Genomic DNA, 23478 nt, shown 5'->3' with positions numbered 1-23478 from the left:
TCGGCACACGGGCGCTTCCTCGGGCTCTTTCCTTTCGGGGTATGGAGTCTTCGCCATCCCAGTGGCTCCAACACGTGGCATATAGCAGGTGTTCAGGGACAATCTGCTGAAGGAATGAATCAGTCAGCATGAGTTTTGAGGATCCTCTAATTTTCTGATGTCCCTGCACTCTCTTATAAAATCTCCACTCACGTTATACTTGTTCCCTGACTCAGCTGATTAACAAACACTTAATATGTGACTATTATGGGCAAAACTACTTTTAGTAATAATGATTACTCATAATACTATTATTTTACTAATAATAACAAATATTTTAAGCTCTGATGAGGGCTCAAAAATTACACTTGGTATTTTTCAAATATCTATCATTATTCTGCACATCAGCCCACTGAGGAAATGCATCAGTCAGCTACTGCCACAATAATGCTGTGTAACAAAATGCTGGCATTCAACGACTTAACAACAAGAAGCATTTTTTCCACCCTTGTTTATGTGCCTGCAGGCCAGCTGAATTGGTTCTGAGTCCAGCTCCAAGTGGGGTGACTTGGTTCCAAGCTACCAGTTGAGTTCAGGTCTGCTCCATGGGTGCTGATTCTAGAGCCTTGCTGGAAGGGACCGCTATTATTCAGGATGCATTTTTCTCATGATGTACTACCAGGATGTGAGACAGCAAGCCCAGCCTTGCAAGCAAATTTCAAACATATTTCCTTAATATCTTATTATGTAAACAAGACAAAAGTCAAGGGACAGAGACTCACAGTCCATGCCACAGGGATGTGACAGGATGTGAATGCATAGTGTGTCTGCTGTGTGTGGGTATGGTTTGCCGGTGTACCTCAGAGGTTCATGTGGTGACATCTAATCCCCATGTGAGGTATTGAGGGTAGAAATTTAATTCTTACTCTAATGTTTAGAGGCAGGGCCTTTGGGAGGTGATTAGAATTAGATAAGGTCATCAGGGTGGAGCCCCGATGATTGAATACTTGTGGCTTTATAAAAAGAGGGAGAGAGACCAAAACATTACCTCTCTCTCTCTCCCTCTCTCTCTCTTGGATTCCCTGAGCCAGCAAGAAGGCCATCACCAGATCAGACTCTTGAGTCTTTAGAATTGTGAGCTAAATAAACTTCTTTTCTATATGAAGCTCTCAGCTTCATGTATTTTGTTACAGTGACAAAATGGACTAATGCAAGCACCACGGGAGAATGAATAGCTAGGATCAATAATTCAACGTGCCACTGGTTGGTACTACTGTCAGTCCTAAACTGAAGCACAGAAAAGAGTGACCTGCCCAAGGTTACTCAGTAAGTGACAGAAATAGGACTAAACCCAGGCAATGTAACTCCATAATAATGGAGGCCTACGAGTCATACCCCGGGAAAAGGATGTTTATTTTCTTAAATTGTCTGGTTTTTTTTTTTTTTTTTCCCCACAAGTTGCCAGTGCTCTGTCAGCACCAGTCCCTCTCATGGTTACATATCCATCTGTCCATCTATTCAACCCATTCACACATGCCTGGCATTTGGGTTTTTCTCTCAGCTCTGCAGAATAACAGGTCCAAGTGCAATTCTTGGATAAGCTTTTGAAATTAATGTTGAGGGGGGAAAAATCACCCTCCAGTTAATCTTAGCCACATGTATAAATACCTTTGGAAAGTCCCTGGTGGAACTCATATCAAAGCGGCACCGAGATTTTACTTAAAAACAATTTGCTCCATGTCAGCCGTGATTTCTGACACCTGAATTTGAAAGTCCTCTGGGTGGGCCCAGTGCCGTCTCCATAACAGGGCATGTGTTTGCTTGGAGAGAACAGAGGAAAGACGGCCGTATGTGTGGCCACAGAACAAGGTTCCACACGCCCTTACAGGAGGGGATTTCCTCCTTGCTGTTTCCATAGAACCTTCCCTGTGTTTGCTTAAACCTGCTGCACGATCTGGTCTGACACATGCGTGGCCCAGAGCCTTCCTGGCAGACGCCTGCACAACTCACCCTCTTTAACAGCAACCTGCACTGTGTCCCCCAATGCAATTACTCGAGTACATAAACCTCACTGAAAGGCAGGCTTTTCTTGGGAGCTAATAAATAAGCCCCAAAGCCACAACATGTGTAAGACCTAGAAAAATGGCATCATCATCTATTGGGAATTGTGAACCCTGCAAAAACAGCTCATTGTATTTTCAGAAAAAGCTTTTTGTTTAAAAAAAATAATAAAGAACAAAAATCACCAAGTGGAGTCTATATGGAAAAAGCAATCTCGTCTGAGATTCTAGGGCAGGTCTCATTGCTGCATTAATCCTTCTTCACAGATTTTATGTAAGAGGCATTATTTGCAGGAGAACAAGACAGGGTTTTAAAGAACCCCGTCTCCTCCAGGGTTCCCATCTGCAGTTATAATCCTCTGATTGTGACCTCTGAATTAGTTGCCACGGATGCTGAGCAGAAGTTTACCACCTCAGGGTGCTAATAGCTTCTGAGGGGAAGGATGAAACCTTCAGCAGTAAACAGAAAAGTGGGGGAAAACACCCTCTGGAGCCACCCTTCACACCTGGGCCAGCACTCTACAGTTTAGGAAGCACTTTTCTGATTGCTTTAAGGAACAGGGTGCTGGCCTCCGGCCATGGGAACATGGGCAGGCGGAAGACTGCAGATTCATTTCTGTCCTCAGTTCCCTGGGAGGCTAGGTTTGGTGTTCTAAGAGCCCGAGCCAGTCTTCCAGTTTCGGGTCTTTCCATTTACCATGCTGTCTGCAGCCCAGAGTTGGGGGAAATCCTCCATTGGAGCCATCCTTTGCCCCAGGGCCGTCCAGGTGGCTCCCTAGAGCAGCCGCCTTGGGGTCACTGCAGCAGGCAGTGCGCTCCAGGTCCCGCAGAGCCTTACCTCCACCAAGAATCAGATACACTGGGCCAAGGAGCCAGACCAGCCTTCACAGGATGCAAAAATACAACAGAGGGCGCCGAACCCACCAGCGCCATGGCCTTGAATATCAATGTATGGGCTAGCTCCAGACCGCCAAGTTCCTTAAAAATGTCTCTGGCGGGGGTCCCTGCCAGACTTTCGGGGTTTCGGTTTGCTATTTGCAACCACCACATCACACAAACAATGTTTACTTGGAAGAGGAGGGGGCGGAGACCAAACCCACCGCTTGGCGCACACGCCTTGATCTCACATTCCAGACTCGAGCTGATGTGTGTCAGCGCGACATGGGGCGGGGGGAGGGTTCTATTCGGATGTTTCATTCGCCATCTGCACGTCACTCCCAAACTTTTCCTCCCTGCGCTCTGGGAGTCAGGTTGACGCTCGCTGGATGCGGGGCTCCAGGCGCGGTGCTGGGCGCGCTCCCGCGGAGCTGGAGCTGCAGAGGAGGCTTCCGGGAGGATCTCGAGCTTTTCAGGTACAAGTTGGGTGCTAGGTGCCGGGGTGGGGGCGGCAGGGAGCGGCGGACGAAGGTATGGCTTCGGGCTCAAGGCTCCGGCGCCCCTCTGCGGGTTCGGGCTGGGTAGCGCCGGCGGCGGCCTGGGCTGGGCGTTCGGAGTCCGGGCGGAGGAGGCTGCGCGCAGTCTCACTCCCCTCGGCGCTCCCGGCGCGGAGGCGGCGGCGGCCCAGGCAGACAATGAACTTGCGAGCGCGCGGAGCCGAGGCAGATTTGGGCCCCGCGCCTCTTGGCCTGGCCTCCCCGAAGCTTCTGCGATCCCCAGCGGGAGGCGTCTCCTCGCCACTGGTGTTGGCCGCGCTCCGGGAGCCCAGTGCGCTTGGGGACCCTGCGGGAAGGGCTGCCTGTTGGCTGCGCCGGGGCTCACACGCCCCCTCCCTACCCCGAGAGGATGTGGCCGGAGCTAGGGGACTGGGGACCTGGCGGTGGCGTGGTGGCGCTGTGTATAGCTGGAGGCTGGTGGAGGGCGCAAGCTGCGGGGCACGCACTGGCCGGCTGTCCGGCTGAACCAACCTCCCCAGGAGCAGGAATCGGGGCGCCCCTGCGCTGCCACCGTCTGGGACTTGCAGAGGACGGACGGACTGACAGAAGAGTGATTTCACGGTGCAAGCGCGCCCTGGATAGTGTCGGGGACTGAATTCCCCCTGCCGTGCGCTCCTCACCCCCAATCCCTCACCCCCAATCCCGCTCCCAGTTCACTTCGGGGAAGTTTCCCGGCGCGGCCCAGGGCAGGTAGGTAGGCATGGGCTACTCTCTCTCAGAGCTCCGGCTCGGAGCCGCCTTCAGAATCTCAGCTCGTCCTGCAGCCACTCCGGGCGGGAAGGCAGAGGGTGTCTGGCGCCGACGCTCTTGGGAGAGGGGACCGCGAGGACCGGCCTGGGAGAAGATGAGGGCACATCTGAGCCCCGCGCGGCCTGAACTTTTGCTCCCGCCTTTCCTCCCCGCCCCCGCCCTTCGTCCCCGGTTCTCTTCCCGCGCCCCGCAGCGTCTCCGGAGGCGGCGTGACTCGGGAGTAGCCGGCGCTTCTCCGCCGTCCTCGGCCAGTCTGGGCGCGGCGAACCGAGCGAGGAGGTCTGAGCCGCGCTGCGGGGCAGCAGCTCGGAGCCGGGGCTGCAGGCGGCGAGTCGGGAAGGCAGCCGCCCCGGCGCGGGGGCGACGCTGGCAATTGTGATGGAGAGCTAGTCCGTTGGGCTGTGCCTGCCAGTGCGAGAGGACGCGGCGACTGAGGGTGCCTGGTGGCGGGTCGTGGCGCAGTTGACCCGGCGGAGCTCCTGGGATCGCGGAGGGAGGCGCCGAGGTGGAGGGAGCCCGGCCTTCCCGGGAATGAATGGAGAGCTGGGGAAGCGCCTTCCGACTCCCACTCTGGGAGAACCTACTGGCCGACGCGCGCGCGAGAGTGTGGTGTGTGGGATTCGGAGCCGCCTGGGTCCAGGCACCGCAGTTTGACTGCCGGGTCGCTGTCTGGGTGCCCACGTTGCTTACCAGGGAGAGGCTGGCGTTGCTGGAGCAGCGGGTGTAGATGCCCAAGGCTAGGTTGCCGGCTCCCAGCCCTAGACGTCTCTGTTCCCCAAGAAGGTAGCGAGGCTGGGGGCTGGGACCGGCGCCTGCCGGAGGGGGGCTTCCCTGTCTCCCGATGGGAGTCCCCCGTGACAGCTGGGCTTCGTCGCCATGTTCTCCGTGGGTAAGTTAATGGTATGGAGTTTTCCAGAATGAAGTTGTGGCTCCAGGAGATCTCGCTAAGGCATGTGGACAGCATTTGGGGGGGAGGGGGTGGGGCCGGCTGCCCCCAGCCCTTTTATCAGCTTGATTTCTGGATGGTGTGGCCTCTGCTCTGGTTTAGGGTAGCCCCCTGAAAAGGCCTACCCTGAGGTTGCCCAGGAGGAAACAGGCCTAGAGATTCGCGCAAAGTTTCTCTTGGACCCTCCCTGACCATTCTCCACCCAGAGCTTTCTTAACCCCCCTTCTACCACCACAGCAGTGGAAAATAAGGCACCCTTCCTCTCAGAATAGGTCACTTTCCGATGTTCACAAGTGCAGCACAACCAGGATCTCTTGATTGATACATGAAGGCACACAGATTGGATTTTGTTCAAAGTAGCATGAAATAAAAATGCCTTTTAATTAGGTAGTTTTTTTTTTTTTTTTTTTTTTTTTTTTTTTTACCAAATAAGTTTTTCTCCTCTCAAACAGATGAAGAACTGGGAGGAATTTTTTTTCCCTTACCTCCTGGATGAGAAAAACGGAGCCTGTTTTCTCTATCAGGCCGCAGGTGAGCATGAGGAGGAGCTGCAGGGCTGGTCTTCCCTCCAACCAACCTCCCCCTTCCTGGGGCAGAAGTTTCAGGGGTCTCTTAAGGCAAACTGAATGGTGTCCTTCTCCCTGTGGGCAGTGACTGATGGGGCCCAGCGAGTGGCATCCAGGATATCATGGTAGGGAGGCTGGTCTGCCTTGTTCTTCTTTGATGGTTAAAGCATGTGACCCCTGGACCTCTGTCCTGACCAGATCTATGGTTCCCATGGCTGCGTTTCCACCCACACCTTTCTCCTCTAAAGGTGAGGTGTCAGAAGAGCCTCTTGGCTTTCCCCATGTCTGAGAGAGAGAGAAGGCCCTGCCTGGGGAAGAAGGGATGTTTTCAGGGAAGGTCGGGCAGGTGGGAGCAGACTCTGCTTATTGGTGACTTGAGAAGAAGCAGGAAAATAACCCCAACTGACCCCAGAGCCGGACAGTGGGGCTGCATGAGGGGCATCTATAGATCATTGGGCTGAGGCAGCTACAGTTCAGGGGGTTGGGGGAGGCTGGCAGGGAGGTATCTTGAACAGGCCAGTGCATGTCCACTCACAGGGGACACCCACCACTCAGCTCCAACCAGTTGGGAGAAAGCAGAGTTTACAGGTCTTGTCAATTTTCAGTACCATTCCCAGGCCTCCATATTGAGGTAGGGTCTCAAATTCAAGAAGTATGGGAGAAGGGCAGGGGCAAGAGCCCTTCCCAGAGTCTAGAGCTTGACATGGGGCCCTGTGTATATGTCAGGAGGGTGTCATATGGTATAGAGGCAGGACACACTAAAGGACAAGGGGAATTACCCCCCATGGGCCAGGTGACTGAGAATTGAAGGCTGCCTGTCATTATAGTGGCTGGTGGGATGGGCGGTGCCCATTGGGTTCATGGGCAAGCCTGCATGTCGGGCCTTCAGTAGCTAATCCACGAACCTCATTGTGTGGACAGCAAGACTCTGCACAAAACCTCTCATATAATTTCATGCCATCACATGGATCCCATGGTTGAGCTTCTGGGGAGGAAACTGTGAGGGTAAGATAAAAAGGGACCCAGCGTTCATGGGAGCATTCAGCATGGGATGACCATCACCTGGGGTATGCACCTTTCGTGTTTAACACCACGGGGGACTTAGCATCAGACAGCATCAGACGATGAGTGGCCCCTGAGTTGCAGTTAGACCTGGAGGGACAAAGCTGAGAAGAAGGATAAGGACAAAGCACAGCAAGGTTCGGGAGAAGGTGGGTTGAGTGGAGGGGTCTCTTCTTGCCACACGTAGGAGCGAAGGCTCAGAACAGCAGAGCGGCTTGCCCAGGTTCACAGAGCTGATAACGGAAGGCCAGCCCCAGCCCCAGGTCCCCCTCTTAGACCTGCCCGCTCAGCACTGCTCCCAGATGAACTGATGCTCCCTGTAGTTGGGAGAGGACCATCTTCTTCTCCACACTTCCTGAACCCTCCCCTTCCTCGGGGCCTCAGCAGGCACAGGATGGCAGAGGTGCCTCCTGAAGGCCATTTGTGGAAGAGAGGAGTTGTCTTAAATTTCTGAAAGAAACTACTTTTAAAAGTCATAGTTGGCTTGAGAGTGTCATTCCTCTGAGCAATCAGCCAAGGGACATGTCTTTAGCACTATGATTTAGAAGTGACCCTTTCAGTCAGTGGTGAGAACTTTGCAACCCCTCTCCCCTCTGCTCTGTAATTGGGGAGCTCAGGTAGGGTATTGTTACTTCAAAGGGTAACTTTGTTCCCATGCAGTGAATAAAGAGATCATGTTCCTGCAGCTGGCTAAGTACCAGACAGGGTTTGGACTTGCATGATGTATTTCTTTATTGTTCTCAAGTGTTAGGGTCTGATTTCACTACTGAGATGGCTTCCCTTTTAAAACAAAGTGCCAGGGACAAAGTATGTGTATGGATGTGTAGACCTGTGTCCCCACGGACGGGATGAGGCAGACATGTGGTGGCTCCCTACATGGCATGTCCAGTCTCAACATCCAGGAGGAGAGGTAAAGGGCTTGTGTGGCTTCGGGCCAGCATAGAATTTTTTTTTCTTTAATATGAAAGTTGAGAAGGAAGGTGGTTGATCATAATAGTGGTCACTAACTGTGTCCCTTCAAGTTCACAGCCGGCCTTGTGCTGGACAGGTGCCACGGGTGTATCCCCTTGCTTCCTAAGCTTAGAGGGCTGTGAGGCTGCTGTGGCCCTCCAGAGGTGCAGGAGGAAGGAGCAAGGGCTGACAGCAGAGGCAGGTGGGAATGGGGATGGGTGGGAGGAGAATAATGATTGTGGCTCCAGAAGGAAAAGGCAGGCGTGAATCAGCAAGCAGGGAGGTGGGGAGAGGTGGCGAGTGGGAAGCCGTTTCTCATCTTTGCAGGATTCCAAGGAATGTGGAGGAAAGGGAGCCCAAGGGTGGCTGCTGTTTGCAGCAGCGACCTGCAGGGTTATGTGTTCCCCCTCAGTGCAGCCCTGGGCAGGTGCACGGGGGCCGAGAGGCAGCACTCAGCACGCAGTGGCACAGCACTCAGCTCAGTGGGCGAGGCCGAACTTGTGCAAGTCAGAATTATATAATGCTGCTCACAGGCGCCTTGGAGGGGCCTCGGGAAAGTGGGAGCTAGTTGGCGACCTGGAGATTGGAGTCCTCTGGGACGGCTTCACTACCCTCTGGCTCTCATGCCTGTGTGCCATAAAAGAGTGAAGTCCTGCCAGGTACTTGACACAGTACCTGGTATACAATAAGTGCTCAGTAAACATTGATTCTTGTGGTATTCTGTAGCTCTGGAGCTCATAAGCAGGGATGGAAGAATGTCTTCGAGTTTCCAATTACATGCCAAATTATCTATCTATCTAATTCTCGTAGGGGATGGAGAACTGACCGGTTTCAACATCCAGGAGGAGAGGCAAAGAGATATTCTATCTCAAGAAGCATGAGGCCAGACTTTGGTTTGGGCCAGCATAGAATTTTGCTTGTTGCCTTTTTTTGGCTGCCTTGGATTCAGCTGGGGTTCTCAGGCTTTACCTTTCTGGGCTGTTTCCTCACCTGGGACTCTTGCCCCGTGCTCCTGGCCCAGGGCTGTGCCTAGGGAAACATGCACACCCTGCAGATGGTGGCTGCAAGCACAGACAAGTACCTCCCCTTTTCTCCACATCCCTTGGAGCTCTGCAAAGATGAGAAGCTGTCCAAGGCTGGGGTCAGGCTGACCGCGCTCCTGTTTGACGCAGAGGAGAGCAGTCAGCTTTTTGTGGTGAGGTGCTGGCGTGGCTCACTTGGGTGTCATATCTTGAGTCCCTCTCTAAGCTTAAAAGGGTCCTGAGTGGGGGTGTTGGGGCCTCCTGGCCAGGGCAGGCACTCCTGACACCTGTGTTTCATTTCTAGATCTCATCCTGGGCTGGGCCTTTTAGGTTTGTGAGGAAAGTAAGGCTGGCAGATCCTCAAAAGCAGAGGTGTCATTATAATGGAAACTTGGACACTTTCCAGCATCGTGTTTGTGGTGAAGATATTGAAACAGGCAGCCCCGTTCCTGGTGCCTGGAAAGTACCCCAACATGGGCAAATAATTAGGTGCAGGTGGACCCAATTATGCTTTTCATACACTGTGTTGGAACCTGGGGGTCCAACATTTTCTCTTGAAATGGAATGTATGCCTGCTGGGCCATTTTGCTCCCTGTGGTCAAAAAGATAGTGGAGTGGCTGCCAGGAAGGAAGACGGGCCAGCATGGAGCTCTGTCCTGGTTTTTGTGTCCTTGTAAGTAGCTGCCCTGTGGGTCTGGGCCCCTGGCACCTTTGCCCTGAGGTCTGAACCCGCATTGCAAAGAAGGAAAGATGGAGAAGTGTAGGTGCACTGTTAATCTCACCCTCATTGAAAGGGGAATGGCAGCCTGTCTGCCCTTTCGTCAAGCCAGCAAGCCTCCCCACACTGAGGAAAGTATGCTCAGCCAGAATTTTGCATTTCCCTTCAGCAAGGTTTGGGGCAGATGTCCTTCTAACCAGGGTTGGATCCTGTGTGCACTCAGAGGGGCCGCCTAGGTCATGATTTGGGCTTGAGTCTAATCCTGGACAAGTGGCTTCATCTTGTGCTTTGGTTTGCTCATTTATAAAATGGGATGAACTCTACTTGGTGGGGTGGTGAAGTACTAGACATGGTATGCTTAAGGGTTCAGGGGAGCTCTCCAAATCCACCCACTGTGTTGGCTCAGTTCTGAACCTGCAGAGAGCCAGTTGAGGAGGAAGACAGGCAGAGATAGATCCAGTGTGATGTCCGCTCCTGATGGAAGCCGTGGGAGCAGCTGGACCCCACAGTCTCTCCAGGGTAGGCCCCTTTCTCCACTGGGCGACCGGCAGGGGAAGGGCTTGCTTGTCGTGGGGAACTTGCTCATTGCTCAGGTCTGGGAACTCCCTCACCATGCCTGGGAAGGTGAAGACACCACCAGGCCTAGACACCTGGAGAGTTTGCAGGTGCAGCCCCCTCCCGCTCCCGGGAAGCCGTGAAGTGCCGAGCCCAGTGCCTGGTCCCTGGCGCAGGTTGATCAACGGCATCTCTCAGGTGTGCCGTGGGTAGGGCAGCCAGGGCGTACACAGTGTGTCAACTCCGTGTCGTCATCTGCTGTGGGAAATTATCTGGCTTTAAATTAAAGAAGATTGTTTCTCGCTCCTTGGCAGACTGGAAGGATTAGTCAAATCAGATAACGATCCTGATTATGTGGCCCTCAAGGCTGCATTTGAACTTGATGACAGTTTACCTGGAGGGAGCTAATGGCTGACTGCCACCCAGGAACCTTTTCTGCCCCTTTGGCCTCCCCCCACCCCCCCACCTGGCCTGTACTTCTGCTAGATTGGACCGTGTTGGCAGTGAGTTCTCTGATCAGCCGGGCCTGGACCTGGCTGCATTTGGGTCCCCGGTCCCCTCATCGTAAACCCCAGCATCACTGCCTTGCTCCGAGGGTGACCTTCCTCCGAGGGTGACCTTCCTCCCTGGGCTTCTGCAGTTCCACTCTGCTGTATCTTTCAACCCCAAGCCTGTCCCACAGGGTACTGTGTTCCCGTTTCCTGGGTGCAGCCTGCTCGCCTGGCCTGGTGGACCTCGCTGCACCAAGGAGGGTGTCCGGGCTCGCCACATATTTGCACAGCTGGCCACTTCTAGGTGCAAGTGTGTCATTTACTGACTGGACTCATCCATCAAAAAAGGTCCTTCCAAAGGCTGGTTCTCCTGGAGAGTCTCTGGTGCACCCAGAAGACAGGAGCCCTGGGTGTGGGAGCTGCATGGAGAGTTAACACTTGCCATTAAACTTCTAGAGGAGGCCAGAGCCTAGTGTAATGACCTTGGACTTCCTGGCGTCAGGTTTTGGGGCTATTAAAAGGCAGTAACCACAGCTTTTTTGTGTCTTGAGAGTCTAAGGGAAAAATACTGTGGAAATTTGGTTCGTGTTTCAAGAAGAAGAACAGGAGCCATCTACTTGGGCCAGAGGTGGGGCTCTTCTCATTTCTTATAGCTGGTATAAATAGCTTGTCTTTATGTTCCAGGCTTCTTTGTTTGGAATGTAAATATTTGCATTACAAATACAAAGTATGTCCTGGTGTGTATTTTTAGTGACCATAATTTCTAAACCCCAAATCAGACTATTGGTCTACAGAGGATTATTTTCTCCTGATTTGTGAACCTGTTTATATAAAGAGACTTCCAAATGTACACACACCAAACCATGTTTGCTTTGTGCACATGAGGGGTCTCCAGGGTGCCCGGGAATCGGGGCGAGTGGGGGGGTTTCTCAGCCTCCATGCTGATCCTTCTGTTGTTAAGTCACGCCAGTGCGGGGGATTGGGGGGTCCTCAGGTGACTCCTCTGCCCGGTTTCTTAGACATCTAGGTGGGGCTTGGCTGCCGCTGGCTGACCTCTGTGTCCTGTGACGATGCTCCTTCTCAGAGCTGCTGCTGCTGCTGCTCTTGGAAGAAGCGGAGGAGAAGGTGTCAGGGTGCTTTCTGTGGCCAGGAGGTCTGCTCCCTGCGGGGCCAGTGTTGATCTTCGGGGGCCTCTGTGTGCCGTCTTCCTTCATCAGATTCTCAGGGACAGTTCGTTTTGAATTGTCCTGTGACGAATAGCCCAGACCTGTCAAAGGCTCGCCCGCCTGCCTGCTCTCTGGGTGGGAGACCGGGATCTGCCCTCTGCCCTGTACTGGGATGGGATTCCTGAGACTCTCTGCGAGGCCCTGGCTGGAAACCATAGCTGGGTGAAAAATGGCTTCCCTCCATCCTTCTGGGTTCCTTGACTGGGACACACATTAAATGGACAGGAGACTGATGAACAGGAGAAAGAACATATTCAATCACACACCCGCAGAGTCCCGCAGAATAGGAGTGGAAGAAGAGTGGGGGTGACAGGGGGGTCCTGCGCGGCCAGGAGGAGGGGCTAGGGCTTCTGGGGGTGGCCACACAGGTCGTGGGAGGGTGAACAATGGTTGTCTTGTTATGCAGATGAAGTCTCTCAGGTCATCCAAGTGGTCCCCGAGAGGCCCTCAAAAGAATAGGTTAGAGTGTCCGGGTGCTGTGTAACCTCTGGCCTCCACTTTCCTGATCCCAGTTAATCTTCCCTGGCTGGTGACAGCCAGGGAGGGGGCTCATGGCATTGAGTTTCTGCTGGAGGATACTCTTTAGGCAGATAAAGGGCTTAGAGAAAGCCTCAGCCTGCATCTTCTTCCCCAAGTGGCCTCAATTCAAAGGAATCAGCCTACAAAGTGGAATATTTGGGTGCTATTTGCTGAATTCCTCAAAACCCTCCATCCTATCAGGGCATGGTGGTGTGCACCTTTAGCCCCGGACACTTGGGAGGCTGAGGCAGGAGGATCACTTGAGCCTAGGAGTTTGAGACCAGCCTGGGCAAAAATAGAAACAAAAGCCAAACCCTCTGGCCCACAGGTTCAAAGGAGAAGGCTGGGGCACTGGAGTTCAGCTGGCTTGATTGCGGGAGGGGTGATCTGGCCCTCTACCTGCAGCCTCTGTCTCATCATAGACTGAAGGGCCAATGAGAGCCAGGATCCTGGCAAGGGATCCCCAGGACCCCTGCTCCTAGCTTTGGCCCCCAGCAGAGGCTAGAACCAAGGGCCACCAATGTTCTTGCCTCCCAGTTGTCCATGTCCCTTTGCCTGGTGGGGGACAGTTCCTTCTCCATCCCACTGAAAGCTGGTGACTTAAGGCCAGGGATCCCATCTTTCCTTCCCCATCACTACCTTGTGACCATCATGGTGTCCTGAGTAGAGAAGTGTCCAGCATTTTTCTTGCCAACCTTTCCTTCGCTGGGGTCCCAGGATGCTGAGCTCCACTCAGAAGAGGAAGTGCAGCAGGGTAAGGGTCCAAGGGGACAGGAATGATGAGATCTGAATTCGAGGGTCACCTTGGGCCGTCCACTGTCGAGCATGGAACGGCTCCTGTTTGGTCCAGTGGACACACCTTCTCTGAAGGACATATTACACGGGCCTGGAAGTGGGGCCTGTTCTGGGTGTTGCTCACTGTGGGAACACGGCATTTTCTTTTCTGTGGTTACCTTTAATCTGATGTACGATGGTGTGACCCTCCTTATTGTCTGTCACGGATTTTGATAAAGATCATATGTTCCAGAAAGGCCCATCCAACGCCACACTGGGCCAGTCACCAAGTGCATTATACCGAAAGTCAGAGGAAAGAGCTGCTTCGGTTGTTTATCAGTAAGAATAAATGAGGGGACAAATGTCGTGCCCATTAATGAGAATGGCATCAGCCTGACATTTTGTGTCATCCTAACTCTAAGAAGCTATTTATACCGACTCGACAGCAGCTTGGGTGAGAAATGAGATGGGGGAGGCCAAGCAGAGGAGGAGGGCAGGAGCGAGTGGCTGTGATCTCCCCACCAGAAACATCTTTCAGGCCAAGAAGATCATTTGCTCGTGTGTTGGCCTCTGGGCAGCCATGGGTCCTTGGCCTCGGGCACAATTTAGCTCAGAATAAAAAATGATGGTATTCGAAGCAGACCCACCTCCAGTTGCCATCTGAGTGGTAGAAAATAAATTTGCTCTCAGCTGTTAAAACTGAAACAAATCAATAGAAAAATGCCAGTCTGCCCAGTTTTGAGTCAGTGATTTTTTGGTTTATAGGAGGAAGACCCGCCGGCTGAAAACCACCTTTGGATCCACCAGGAAGCTGTGGAACTGGCTAGTTTCTGTATAAAAGCAAGGCTGTCCTCTGATTTGCTTTAAAAATCACACAAGAGACTTTCTAAGCCCGTTCAACCTGTTCTTCCTTAAGCAGCTTTATTGAGATATGATTCACTGGCCGGACAATAGACTCATTTAAAGCTTGCAATTCAGTGGGTTTTGTATGTTCATGGAGATGTGCATTATATCACCACAGCCAATTTTAGAGCATTTCATCTTCTCAAAAAGAAACCCTGTATCGTTTAGCTCATACCCTCCCAAATCCTCATTCCTCCACCCCTGCTCCCCAGTCCCGGGCAACCACAGATCTCCTTACAGCCTCTGCCAATTCCAGTTCCTCCATGCTGGACCTTCATGGGAACAGAATCGTGTAGAATGTGGTCTTTTGTGACTCACTTTCTTTTACTTTACTTGGATAAGCAGGTTATCCACGTGGCACAGGTGTACTCCACTCCTTTTTTATGGCAGAGGCTGTAAGAGGAATAATAATATTCCACAATACGGCTCGACCGCGGTTTCCTTTATCCGTCTGTCCATTAGCAGTAGATGTTTGTGTTTGTCTCCACATTTTGGCTCTCATCCACAGGGCTGCGAGGAGTATCTGTGTACAGGCTTGGTTTGTATGAACATGTTCCCGTTTCTAGGGTTATAACTTTTTGAGAAGTTTTTCCTTTTTTCCTCATTATAAGATTCTTTGATTTCTTTCTCTTTCCCTGATCCTGGAAAACTCTTGATTCCCAGGTGGGAATCAAAATCTTGGTGGAGACACTGAGTAGTCGGAGTTTTAGAGTTGGGAGCACCTCAGATGAACATAGCTCCAAGGCCTTTTATGGATGGGGAAACTGAGGCCCAGAGAGACCACCCGCAGCCAGGCTTTTAGAGTCACAAGGGAGTGACTCTGAAGGTTCTGCCCAAGCTCTTAGTAAAACCCCCAGGCTGCTTCTTGACGGACCTAGAGCACAGGTCAAGGGTGGGACGGACGGTGGCCCTCGGCCCCAGCCCACTGGTCAGCCTGCCCTGACCTGACAAAGGCCAGAGAACGTCTCATCCACCCCCAGCTGCCAACAAGAACTGTAGCTTGTGGCGCCAGCATCTTCTAGTTCTTCGTCCCCTGCAGCGATGGGAGGCCAACCGCTTATCCGGGGAGTAATTGAATTAGGAACCAATTCAGAGAATGAAATTTTATCTGATCTGGCCAAGCCCATAAACAAGGGGCTATGATGGTGACTCCAGGGTACATTATGAAGTTGTTTTTCAAAAAATCGTGCTGGGCTAAAAGCACTGGAAGAACTCTATGGGGACCACGCTGGACGCCTCCTGGAGCTGGGGGTACAGTCCTGGGGGCTTGGCTGTGTCCCCAGACCAGCCTTCCAAGTGCTTTGTTCCAGGTCTCCCTCGGCCCTCACTAGTAGGTGACCTGTTGGCAGCTGGGTGCTCTGGGCTCAGGAGACGTGCTCAGGTGCAGCCCTCTCGGAGAGGGGTGAGAGCTGGCCCACACCTTGTGCCCTGTGCCCACAGACTGCAGAACAAGACAGCAAGTCTGATGCCGGCCACAGGAAGTCGGAAGGCAGGATGTCATCTCACTCCTTAGAGGGGCAGATGTGCAGAGAAGAGCACAGCAGAGAGACCCGGTCCCCGCCAGTCTTGCGGAATTTCCTAAGAAGTGCTCTGAGAGGAAGATGGTGTCTGGGAAGGAAAAGCCTAACTTTGATGAAATGGAAAAGGTGAATAAAGTGCTCCTTGATTTGAGGAAGAAAGGCTTCATGGACCAGCTCAGGGAGGGAAGAAGGACCCTGCTGCCCCCGAAAGGCCACCCTGTGGATGCTTCCCGCTCTGTTCAGCGTTCTCCCTGACATCAACCCACAGACGGTGGCATCTCTATGGAGATGTGACAAAGCAGCTGGGTGAGATGTGGAGTCACGTGAGTGACAGAGAGAAGCAGCGTGCACTCCCGAGGCTGCGGAGCTGAGGGGAGGCACCAGGAAGATGTGGCTGACTCTGGGTCAAAGGAAGTTTGACGATGTCAAGGGGCCAGCCAGTGTCACCTGGGAAAAGGTGGAAGAGGAAGAGGAAGGTGGATCAAAGCCTGTCCCCCAAGAAGATCCCCAGGGGTCAGTGTCAGTTCTGGTCAGCACCTAGTGTAATGAGAAGGAAGTGCGCGCGCGGCTGTCAGTCAGAGGCTGCGTTGGAACTCCCAGGGAGCCCTTTGGAACAGATTGCACATCCTCGGATCCCCAGAGGTGGATCACACTGTCTGTGCTCATGGGAAGAGAAGGTGCACAAGTCACAGATACCGGGGGGACGGAGAGTCCTGCATGCCACGAGAGGAAGCATGTGACTGGGGGGGCTGGGGACAGCCTCGTCAAGGAGGTGACATCTCAGCTGATAAAGTGGGCTTGGATGATGAAAAAGTGCCACCAACTGAGTCTCTGCCAGAGGAGCAGCCAGAGCCGAGACCCCCAGGGGATTCCCCGTCAATGGCTGGAATTTGGGAGAGACTAGCTTGTGGCTGGAATTTGGGAGAGACTAGCTTGTGGGTCAATTCTCTTCTGTTCTACGCCCTCCGAATTGTCATCGCAGTTCTGCCATCTCACTGTTCCCCCTGGGTGAAGGCTCTTGTCTGAGCCTGGCTGGCCGCAGCTGCTGCACTTTCAGAAGACAGGGACAGCCAGAAACCAAGGAAACCCCGGCGCCCTGGTCCTCTCTCGTGGGGTTTGACTTGTGGGCAGGAGCTATTTTTACAAAGGCACAAGCCTGAAGGGGAAGTTTTGGGGTGGGCAGCTGAAACCACACTCCCCAAAATAGGACTGAAAAAGGCCGCAAAGTCCCACAGGTGAGCACAGGCTGCTAGCTTGAGTTGGGTGACAGTTTCAAGCAGCACAGTTCCCAGAGGCGGGACCCTTTGGAGAGAGACTTGACCTAGGAAACTCCTGGCTGGTGGGTCCCGTCCTTGAGCATCACTTACCTGCCCTGGATCCTTCTCGGGTGGAAATTCTTGTTCCCTCTCCTTGCTGCCTCTGGGTGTCTTCATCCAGGACCTCAACCTCTGGAGGGTCCTGCGGGGGCTGGTCCATGTTGCAGTCAGCCCCTGCCTTCTGGGGAGCAGACTCCCAGGCTCCCTCCCTGCCCAGGTCCCGCAATCACCTGGGAGCTGAGGTCTCCGTGATGTAGCACTCTGGCCTCCTGGACCTCTGGGGGAGGCTCTGGACCCTGTCCATACCTGGACACTGCAGACAGAATGTCCTGAGCCCGCAGGAATGCCACATTAGCCTTCCCAGCATGGTGCCACCTCCAGGCACCAGGAGAGGAGACCCTTTGGACGGGGACTTCACATAGGAAACCATGGACGTTTGGCCCCTCCTTGAGCACCCTGGAAGCTGACGTTCTGCACATCCTTCACAGATCGTTCCTATCTTATTTCCATACACTGCAGCTCTCTCTAGTCCTCCCTGGACGTCCTAGGGGGTACAGGAGCATTGCATAGTTTTCCTGATGAATGTTTATCTGTAGTCAATAGCAATAATACACAGCTCTGTTTTATGTTGTTTATAATTAAATTTCTAAGCTGTGGACAAAACATAAATCTTCTTGTGTTTTAGAATCAAGATAAATCAAGAGATAAGAGGAAATAATTTTTTCCTAATAGTTTGATTTAGAATCATTCCAGATGTTCACCTAGCATCTCCTCCCAAGTCCGTGAGGCTGCGTGCACCACTGCCCCAAACTGTTTTGCCATGTGAAACCTCTCTGGGAGTCCCCTTAATCTTTTAGCACTCCAAAACACCACCTCATAATTTTGTTTTGACTTTTTATTTTGAAATAATTTCAGACTCACAGCTCTGCAAGAATAGTGCAGAGCTCCTGCGTGCCCTTGTCATCAGTGACAGCCACTGGAATGCCATCTTCCTAGGACATCCCAGCCAGGAGTTGATGCTGGCACAGTACCATCAACCAAGCTGCAGACTATCCTCTGTTGTCTCCTAATTTATTAAATCTGGGGATCCATGGCTGTTTGGAAGCATTTGAGAATTTCATAAATTTCTGCATTGTTTATCTTTTAGATTCTGTCTGGGTCCTTTCCAGTTGGCAGTCGGCTGCAGTTTCCATCAGACCAGCAAATACTGGGAGAGCAGGGCTCTGTGCCTTTCCTGGGGCTGCATGGTGCTTTGTTGTGTTTGGTGCGCACACGAGAACCTTCTTGCCCCTAGATGTGAGAGATTCTTGGAGGTGAGGGATGGAGGACAGCAGTTTGGTGTAGTAGAACATAGGACAGGACCTGGGCAATTTGGTTCTGATCACAGGAACCAATGGGTATCCAGTACTTAGTGTGAGTTAGGCTTTACCTACTTTGTTTTGTTCAATGCTCTCAGCAACATTTGAGGTGGATACAATTAACATTCCTGTTTTTTTTTTTTTTGTACTGGGGATTGAATTCTGGACCCTGAGCCTGCTGGGCAAGCACTCCGTCTCTGAGCTACGTCTTCAGCCCTTTTTCTTTTCTTTTCTTTCTTTCTTTCTTTCTTTCTTTCTTTCTTTCTTTCTTTCTTTCTTTCTTTCTTTCTTTCTTTCTTTCTTTCTTTCTTTCTTTCTTTCTTTCTTTCTTTCTTTCTTTCTTTCTTTCTTTCTTTCTTTCTTTCTTTCTTTCTTTCTTTCTTTCTTTCTTTCTTCTTTCTTTCTTTCTTTCTTTCTTTCTTTCTTTCTTTCTTTCTTTCTTTCTTTCTTTCTTTCTTTCTTTCTTTCTTTCTTTCTTTCTTTCTTTCTTTCTTCTTTCTTTCTTTCTTTCTTTCTTTCTTTCTTTCTTTCTTTCTTTCTTTCTTTCTTTCTTTCTTTCTTTCTTTCTTTCTTTCTTTCTTTCTTTCTTTCTTTCTTTCTTTCTTTCTTTCTTTCTTTCTTTCTTTCTTTCTTTCTTTCTTTCTTTCTTTCTTTCTTTCTTTCTTTCTTCTTTCTTTCTTTCTTTCTTTCTTTCTTTCTTTCTTTCTTTCTTTCTTTCTTTCTTTCTTTCTTCTTTCTTTCTTTCTTTCTTTCTTTCTTTCTTTCTTTCTTTCTTTCTTTCTTTCTTTCTTTCTTTCTTTCTTTCTTTCTTTCTTTCTTTCTTTCTTTCTTTCTTTTCTTTCTTTCTTTTCTTTCTTTCTTTCTTTCTTTCTTTCTTTCTTTCTTTCTTTCTTTCTTTTCTTTCTTTCTTTCTTTCTTTCTTTCTTTCTTTCTTTCTTTCTTCTTTCTTTCTTTCTTTCTTTCTTTCTTTCTTTCTTTCTTTCTTTCTTTCTTTCTTTCTTTCTTTCTTTTCTTTCTTTCTTTCTTTTCTTTCTTTCTTTTCTTTCTTTCTTTCTTTCTTTCTTTCTTTCTTTCTTTCTTTCTTTCTTTCTTTCTTTCTTTCTTTCTTTTCTTTCTTTCTTTCTTTCTTTCTTTCTTTCTTTCTTTCTTTCTTTCTTTCTTTCTTTTTCTTTCTTTCTTTCCTTTCTTTCTTTCTTTCTTTCTTTCTTTCTTTTTCTTTCTTTCTTTCTTTCTTTCTTTCTTTCTTTCTTTCTTTCTTTCTTTCTTTCTTTCTTTCTTTCTTTCTTTCTTTCTTTCTTTCTTTCTTTCTTTCTTTCTTTCTTTCTTTCTTTCTTTCTTTCTTTCTTTCTTTCTTTCTTTCTTTCTTTCTTTCTTTCTTTCTTTCTTTCTTTCTTTCTTTCTTTCTTTCTTTCTTTCTTTCTTTCTTTCTTTCTTTCTTTCTTTCTTTCTTTCTTTCTTTCTTTCTTTCTTTCTTTTCTTTCTTTCTTTCTTTCTTTCTTTCTTTCTTTCTTCTTTCTTTCTTTCTTTCTTTCTTTCTTCTACAGGATCTTGCTAAGTTGCCAGGCTGACCTTGAACTTATGATCCTCCTGTCTCAGCTGGGATTACAGGTGTGCCTGGCATAACATCCGTTTTTACAGAAGCAAAACTGGGTCCCCCCTGCCCAAGTTCCTGCAGCTTGGTGGTGGAGTCAGGGCTGGAGCCGAGGCAGCCTGAAGTCAGAGACCACCAGTGCTTTCCTTATGGGGCTCCCTCCTTGGGTCAGGCCTGCACTCTTCTGGCTCTAGTTCTCATGACTGCGGTGTGTCCTGGGCCTTCTTGCCTGACTTTTCTGCTCCTCTATTGTCCCACTTATGATGCAAGGGGCTTGTCTGAGAACATCTGCCACAACCCTTCCCTGTCAGTGCGTATTTCCTGACGAAACACTTTCACCTATGGAGCTGGAGATGCTCAAAGATGCAAGCAAAATTTCTACCCCACCCCTTGTAGGTGTTTTTAAGGTTGGGGAGATTTTTGCAGCCTAATTAGATTTGATGGGAGCCTCAATTCCAATTGAATTGTGCTCTGGTGTATTTTAGTTAAACCAACTACAAACTGATCTCTTCAAGACGCAAAATCCTTGAGTAGCAGGCTGTACCCTGCACCCACATGCTTAGCTCCAGAGCCCAGGGTGCTGGTCCCAAGTAGAGGATGTGTGCGAGCCCCTCTCTGCCAGCATCACGGGCAGCATTGATTGTGAGGGGCCCCCAGAATTGGACCGAGGGCTTTATCTGTGTACACCTAATTGATTTTGCATTCTCCACCAAGGAAGGTTAAGAGGAAGCTTGTTTGTAAACGGCATCTAAACTGCGCAGGCTTGGGGACGAGTTGTAAAAACTAACAGAGCAGGGCGCTGGCTGGAGGGCTTAATTTTCTCTTCAGGTTGCGGACTCTGCGAAGGTAAAGGTTTTCCCATTTATAGGGGCTGAGCTTCGAAAGCCTCGGCTCGTAAATTTCCCCGACGGCCTTACTTGAGTGCTGTGAGATGGCCTGGACCCTGGGGATGAATGTGTAATCACATTAGCGTGATAAATCCAAGGAGGCCCCCGCAGTTTTTAGATCATCAGGCTGAGCTGCATTAGAGGAGATGCTGTTCGAGATCAGAGTTATGATAAACAGGCTCCCAGAAGCAGCATTTGCTAACCTCCTCCGGGCTTGCTGGGAGTGGAAGATTCCGTTTCTCATTCTGAAATGCTCCTGGGGAGGTCCCTGCTCACCACGGGGGGGGGGGGGGGGGGACAGAAACCCGAGGCCTGATCCCGGTTTCAGAATATTTGTTCTGCAGCTGTAACATACACCCTGGGTGTGTTCTCTCTCTCCCTTTAATCCTGGTTATTTCACTCCTCTGGGCTCTCGGAGACAGGCCATGTCCTTCTCAGGACCCAGTGCAACATGATAATGTGAGTCCTTTATTTAAAAATAAGTAAGACTTTGAGAATAGGGACAGCAGGGCACTAAGCCAAGTAAGGGAGGGTCTGAGTGTGAGACCCACTGTGTGACGACTGTCACTATGGGACTGCAGGGTCCATGCCCATGCAGCGGGCTCTGGACCTTGCCTGATGCTGACCTGAAGTGACTTGGTGCACAGCACCTGGGGAAGGGGCTGGAAGCCTCTGAAGGCAGGGCCTGCGGCAGCTGCTCCTGCCTGTTCCGTGCCCTGGGAGTCTGGCAGGACCCCTGGCTAAGTGCACCCTCACGAGATATTTGTGGAGCTGAATCCACCCATACAGCGCTTCTGCTGGTCTCTGCTGGGGCTTCTCCTGCTCTCAGGTTCAGGAATCTGGGGCGAGTGACCTCCTGGCTGTTCAGAATGGACAGGGTCAGAATTCTCTACTGAAACTTGCTGTCTCGACAGTTCTGCTTTGAGAAGAGAAAACCTGAATACAAAAACTCTTCCAGACTGTGTGTGTGTGTGTGTGTGTGTGTGTGTGAGAGAGAGAGAGAGAGAGAGAGAGAGAGAGAGAGAGAGACTGACTCTCAAGGCTGTGCGATTTTTCCCTGCAAGATAGAAAAGACTGTCAGTGACAATCCAGAGCTGAGCATAGCTGACGTGTGTCTCAGTCCCAAGAGGGGGAAGCCCGGCTCCACTCAGCTCTTGATCTCTTTGATGTCTTCTGCGTGGTCCTCCGCCCTTCTTTGCCGAGAGGGAAGCCCTTGGAGAGGGCCGAGGATTTCAGGGACCACCGTAGGTCACCCTGCTTGTTTCTTGATCATGGAAACCAACTTGCAAAGTCGGGGAGGCAGGGAGAGGGGCACAGTGCATCTCAGAGATGAAGCCAGACCAGCTCAGGGCATCGCTCCCCTGGGGCAAGTGGCTGCAGAGCTTGGAAGGAACCCGACTCCTTTGTGTTGAGTCTTTGTTCTCACCCAGTGTGGGGAGCCCGGACTTGCCCAAGCCCAGTGGGTGCCCTTTTCTTCTTGGAAGCCAGGAGAAGGCGAGAGTAGCATCCAGGGCTGGCTGCCAGAGAGGGACGTTTCCAGCCAAGGACAGCCAGACTTTTCAGGTTTTAAATAGGAACTGGGGATCTCGAATGAAGGTTAAAGTTACCTTTATGCTGGGGCGGTGGGGGTGGGACCTGGGGTGGACGCTCACTCGGAACACATAGGTCGAGCTGCCCGGATCAGCTGCTCCACAGCAGCCACGTGGGGACTGGTGAGCTGCCGCCAGAGTTTCTTCCTTTTGTCCTCAGTTTGCACAGAGGCCAGTGGACATGTGAGCTCCGAGGCAGCCAGGACTCTGTGCTCTGCCCTCATTGTCACAAGTTGATGGGTCTGAATGGGGCTGTGACGGTGGAAGAAAGAAAGGAACCATCTTTTATACCTCCTGGCTTCGGAGAGAGAGCAGGGCAGGACCCCGAGCTGGGCAGGAAGCAGTGGTTCTGGGGCCGCCTGGCCCCATGGTGCAGGGAGAGGCAAACCTGTGCTGTACCTGGTTGTGGGGGACAATCCTCATCATCATGAAGTGCTCAGCCGGCCCTTCACTTATTCTGTATATAACAAATAGAGCACCTGGATTCCCAAGAGAACACTGGTTTTATTTACCTTTTATCATCCCTATCGAGACATTCATAATCCTTGTTTTTATTTGAAAAAAAAGAAAATAAGAGGCGGAAACCCCATAATACTTTTACCGTCTGATGTAGGAGTCTGAGACAAGTTGAACAATAAGTCTTGTTTAAGGCTATTGGGTAAGTAGTATTATGGGGGGGCCGGTAGTCCAAACTTCAGCAATACACAGGGGAAGGGATCCCGTCTGTCCTGTGCGCACTTGGTCTGTGTCCAGCAGGGCTGCATCTCTTTGATGTCTTCTGCGTGGTCCTCTGCCCTTCTTTGCTGAGAGGGGAGCTCTTGGAGAGGGCCGAGGATTTCAGGGACCACTGTAGGTCACCCTGCTTGTTTCTTGATCATGGAAACCAACTTGCCACGTCAGTGGGTCTGTTAATGAATGAATGAATGAGGCTGATTCCCAGTAGGGCCTGTGAGTTGGCATTCTGGGACAGTGGCCTCACATGGGAGGAAACTGTAAAGACAGAAGAAAAGCACACTGTCCTATTGGAGACGCAGTGTCCTGAGCTTTACATAACTCAGCCAGTCTCTCCAAACCTGAATGGTAGGCTACATGATACCTGTTTACAGAGGGGCAGATAGGGGCCCAGAGAGGTTGGTAGCAGGTCACCCAGTGAGCGGAGGCTAGACCAATGTTTGGCTGGAGGATTTGCACCAGTGCTGTGCTCTGTTCTTTCTATGTTATGGGAGGTACTGGGCGGGGGAGAGAATAACATTGCCAGACAG

General features: G+C 51.1%; 1 protein-coding gene across 2 annotated transcripts in view; it reads left to right on the top strand.

The window, feature by feature from the left end:
• Positions 1 to 2747: 2747 nt before the first annotated feature.
• Positions 2748 to 23478, top strand: part of Chst15 (carbohydrate sulfotransferase 15) — a 70539-nt gene continuing 49808 nt past the window's right edge. Inside the window, exon 1 of one of the 2 annotated variants that reach the window (XM_026384239.2) lies at positions 2748 to 3391. The gene's annotated coding sequence lies outside the window, so the exon portion shown is untranslated. The other variant, XM_026384238.2, reaches the window with a different exon arrangement.

The sequence above is a fragment of the Urocitellus parryii genome, chromosome 5 (assembly GCF_045843805.1).
Source record: "Urocitellus parryii isolate mUroPar1 chromosome 5, mUroPar1.hap1, whole genome shotgun sequence".
Taxonomy (NCBI): domain Eukaryota; kingdom Metazoa; phylum Chordata; class Mammalia; order Rodentia; family Sciuridae; genus Urocitellus; species Urocitellus parryii.
The sequence above is the reverse complement of the archived record's forward strand: the minus strand, read 5'-3'. Positions and strand labels throughout refer to the sequence as shown.